The 4,807-nt window shown below is 36.5% G+C and overlaps 1 pseudogene; it reads left to right on the top strand.

The window, feature by feature from the left end:
- The first annotated feature begins 3,748 nt into the window (after nucleotides 1-3,748).
- Nucleotides 3,749-4,475, top strand: LOC147514797 (uncharacterized; annotated as a pseudogene).
- The last annotated feature ends 332 nt before the right edge of the window (nucleotides 4,476-4,807 follow it).

The raw sequence follows: 4,807 nt of genomic DNA, 5'->3' as shown, positions 1-4,807 counted from the left end.
TTCCTCATTCAGCTTGGTCACATCCACATTACTATGGTATTCCTCTGTATCTTTGAGAAAGTCATCAATCTCGTCCTCATCCATAAAATGGGTATCGACTAGTGTAGGGACGAAAACGTCAGAGTCTGAACTTCCAAAGGAAAGAAATTTGGGCGTCTGATTATCAGGAAACGTGTTGTCAAAATAATCTCGAGCGAAGCTCTTGATCATGCTAACCTCTCCATTGACAGTCGTATCTGGGTACTGTTGAATCGTCTTAAAAACATTTACCTCAATAGAAAGATGGCCAAAGAATAAGGACATCAAACCATCGCGGCAGTTTATGAGCGCGTTGCCAGTAGCCAAGAAGGGGCCCTAAAATGATAGGAGCGAGTCGTTAGCAACCGTCGCGGTCAAGGATAACGATGTCGGCTGGGTAGTAAAAATTTTGAACTTTAACTAGCACATTTTCAACCAAACCCTTAGAATACTTAATAAAACGATCTGCTAATTGCAACATCATTTTCCTTGGTTGCATCTCTTGTAGACCGATTTGTTTATATAAATAATAAAGGAGTAAGTTAACACTCGCCCCCAGGTCTAATAGAGCAGTTGTCATGTGATTATCCCCCAAGGTGCATTGTACAGTAGGACGACCAGGGTCTTTATACTTAACGATTCTATTATTTTCTGATAGAGTTGGGAACTATTCAGTTAAAAAGGCATCTTTAGGAATATTTGTCTTACGCCTAGTAGTGCATAACTCTTTAAGAAACTTAGCATGGTGAGGTAACTTTTTTATCGCTTCAAGAAAAGGAAGGTTTATCGTTAGATTTTTGAAAACTTCCCTAATCTCATCGAAATTCATATCCTTGGTTAACATCGCTAATCTCTAGGGAAACGGTGGTTTCTCTCTATATTTAGCATAAGGGTCAACAGGATGTTTAACCTTGGCTTTTTGTTTTTTAGGTTGTTGTTTAACTGGTACCTCTACAGGAGTAGGATCTTCAGTTTCTAGTTTGGTATCTAGTAGAATATCAGGTGTAGGGACCACTGGTGGGGTAACCACAGACATACTTACGGCGTTATCAACCACTCTGCCAGAACGGAGAGTGGTGATAGCATTTAACTCACTTTCGTTTCTATTTTCATTACAAGTATTACCGATTACCTCAAAGGCTGTGTTTGGTGTTTTAGGATTAGGTAACGCTTGACCTGGAAACATGCCTTTTGGTTGGGCTTTCTCTTGGGCTAACTGTTGGGTTAAATGATTAATGGATTGTAAAACCTGTTGGTTAGATTGAGCCATGGATTGGAAAAGTTGTTGGTTAGATTGAGCCATAATTTGGAAAAGTTGTTCGCTAACCAGTATGAAGGCGTCAAGACGATCCGGTTGTGTAGGTGTAGTGGTCACAGGTGGTGTGACTGGAACTATCTCACATTGATTATTAACAGGTGGGTTGTGATAGTTATTATTAACCGGAACGATACCTCTATTAGCATTATAATTATTATTGTTATAATTATTATAATTACCTTGTCCTTGTCCTTATCTCTGGGGAGCTTGGTTGTAATTGGGTGTTGGCCTAATATTTTGATTATTATACCCTGGAGGTGTAACTTGTTGATTATTTCGCCAATCGAAATTGGTGTTTTGTCTCCAAGGTGCGTTAGGTTCGCTATTAATGGAATAAACATTGTCCGACTGTGCGGATGGATGTTCATAGACTAGAGGACAATAGGAGTCGGGATGCCCAGGACTCAAATAGAAATTACGGGGAATAGAGTTGACATTCATGACAGGGGTAGGCTTTTGTTGAACAGCAATAGCCTCTACCTTTTTAGTGAGAGATTTGATTAAGTTTTTAAGCTTTTGTTGAACAGCAATAAAATTCCCACTCCTAGTTCTTTAGCATTCAAAGTTTTCTAATATTATCATTCCTAGCCAAAGTTAGTGAGAGTAATGGTGGGAATTTTATACTCTGATGTGAATTGAACTAACAAGATACGAATAACGAAATGACAGAAATACTAAGGTTTGAATCTAGATAACGAATTAGGGGGGATTAAATCTACCTTGAATCCAACTTAATAAACTAGCTAGATTGTTGTAATCAAATTCTTACGTTCTTACAATAAGAATTGGTTGTTCTAATCCCTAATCATTCATGGCAATCTCTACCAACTAATGACTAGCATGTGAGGAAGCTATATCCATTCTCATGGCGAATCAACTACCTTCTAGAGTGGAATAGACTCTTACAACGATTATATACTACACAATCAAGTTTTCATCAAGGCTTCATCAAGCCCCTCTAATGGAGGTTTAGCCTTGATTCATAAAACTATCATTTCTCATGGAATTCAAACAAGACATCATATAAAAGTTCTAACTTTACTAAATTGAACTAATCAATAATTCAAATCTAACTTAACACTATGAAATGATTAACAACTAAATATGAATTTGACAATTCTAACACTAATAAGAATTTAATTAATAAACTAAATTGAGATGAAAATGAATACTTTATTATGAACTAATATTTGATTCTAAATAATAATCTACTTGTTCTAACACTAATTAATTGAAAGGTAAAACTAGATCTAAAACAATAATTGAAAACTAATTAATTGAATAAAAACTCAAAACTAGATCTAGATCTATGCTCTAATGGATACTTGCTACCTAACCTAATTGATGCTTAAGAGTTAAGTCTTGTGTGTGGAAAAGGAGAAGACCAGATCCATATTTTCGTGCATGAGCTGAGGAGCCATGTTTTAGGCCAGAAAATCGAGCCCAAAGCCCAATTTCTTCAGTCCACAGAGCCTTTTTCAGCTGGCTTTAACTTCAATAGACTTTTCATCCAGTTTTGCTCATCTGATTGGGTCAATTCTAGATCCATTGGAAAGATCTTTCTGAGCCGGTCGTTTTGACATAAGGTAGGCCCAATTCCGAGGCCTGAGTCCAAAATACGGTCTTTGGAAATTCTGCTGACTTTTGTGTGCTGTTTCTGCCCGCGTTGACTTTGACTTTTCAACTTTTGACCTGGCTTTACAAAGGCTTTTTCTCCTTGAATCTTGGCCTTTAATCACAGAACTTCTTAACAACCGACCTTTGCTCTTTTATCTCGCAAAAGGGACGCGTTTCTGCACATATTTGACTCCAATGCCTGAAATACACAAAAACACGATAACAGTACTAACTCTTACTTATTAATCACATAATTGGTCTAAAGCAATATTGTTAAAGGGGTTAAAACTATAGTTTTGGGCTCTTATCAGGTGATCCTCGAAGTTAGTGTAAATACCATACTTATCAATTTTATTAATAGGAAGAATGGTATTTAAGAAATGGGTTCCCGGTATAATTTGTTGGGTAAGATTTTTAATTAATAAAAAGGATAAAGGTATATTAACCTCATTTTTATTAATAGTAACCTTAGTTAATGGGTTATTTAGACTTTGGTCCTACTATTAATAACGAAATTAGGCTTTGGTCCTACTTTTCAAATTTATTAGGCTTTGGTCCTACATCTGTTTGTTGACTGTGAGTCATTATAGTTTACCCTGGTCAATCTGTTTGTTTTTTCAAAGTGACAACATTACCCTTTAGAGTAGGACTAAAGCCTAATTTCGCTATTAATAGTAGGACCAAAGCCTAAATAACCCTATAATAGAATAAATCACATGATAAGATCTGCCACGTGTCTTATCATGTTTGTATATGATATTTTGGCAACTAAAACCGTTAGAAGCACTTTGCGCAATGGGTCAGGTGTTTGATTTGGTGCGTGTTGAATATGATATTTGGGATTGGGTCTCGTATGGTGGGTTAGATAATGAGAATAGTGCAAGGGTCATGTTTCCAACAATATGATTGGCGGGTTGAATACACCAATCTCCACACCATCATTACAGCATGTCATATAGCAATTTGAAAGTTCATTATGCATTCGAAGCACTCTTGTTCATTCTTGGTTCCATCCCTCTTTCTGTTTCTTCTTCTGAAACCCCTGAATCTTTACTCCTACATCACCCTAAGATTACCAAGCAAATTTCAAACCACCTTAAGCTACCCAATTCTGGCGCTGGAGAAAATGAACTTTGTCGTTGGCTTTACAACACATGCATTTCAATCCTCAGACCCAACCCTTCAATTAGTAGTTTTAAAATTATTACCTATTATCAGTGGAGTATACCTTTCTCAGGCAACTTTTAGGAAGTCGCTTGCTGGTTTCGAAGCCATACTCTTGGCTATATATGCTTATGAAACAACATCTAGGAGAGGGCAAGCAATAACAGTAAATGTTATGGATTTATCACATCCAAGCATCTATCACGAGGTAGTCGTAATGAATAGCACAACCGAATTGAACTTAGCTATTTTGTCACAAACATTGGAACCCCATGGTACGATCAGATATACTAAGAGGGCTCGGATAGTCGGTGTTTGTTTTGAATTGTATTATAGTAAGATAGCTCTTATCATGTGATTTATTCTATTATAGGGTTATTTAGGCTTTGGTCCTACTATTAATAGCGAAATTAGGCTTTGTTCTTACTCTGAAGGGTAATGTTGCCATTTTGAAAATACAAACAGATTGACCAAGGTCAACTATATTGACTCACAGTCAACAAACAGATGTAGGACCAAAGCCTAATAAATTTAAAAAGTAGGACCAAAGCCTAATTTTGCTATTAATAGTAGGACCAAAGTCTAAATAACCCTTAGTTAATTTATGCTGAATAGCTATTTTACTACCACTAGCACTAGTCATAGTTTGAGTGGTAGTTTCAAAATATTTTTGAGGAATTAATCCTTCTT

The sequence above is a fragment of the Coptis chinensis genome, chromosome 2, assembly GCF_015680905.1.
Source record: "Coptis chinensis isolate HL-2020 chromosome 2, ASM1568090v1, whole genome shotgun sequence".
NCBI classification, from domain to species: domain Eukaryota; kingdom Viridiplantae; phylum Streptophyta; class Magnoliopsida; order Ranunculales; family Ranunculaceae; genus Coptis; species Coptis chinensis.
Note: the sequence above shows the minus strand (reverse complement) of the source record. Positions and strands in the feature narration are given on the sequence as shown.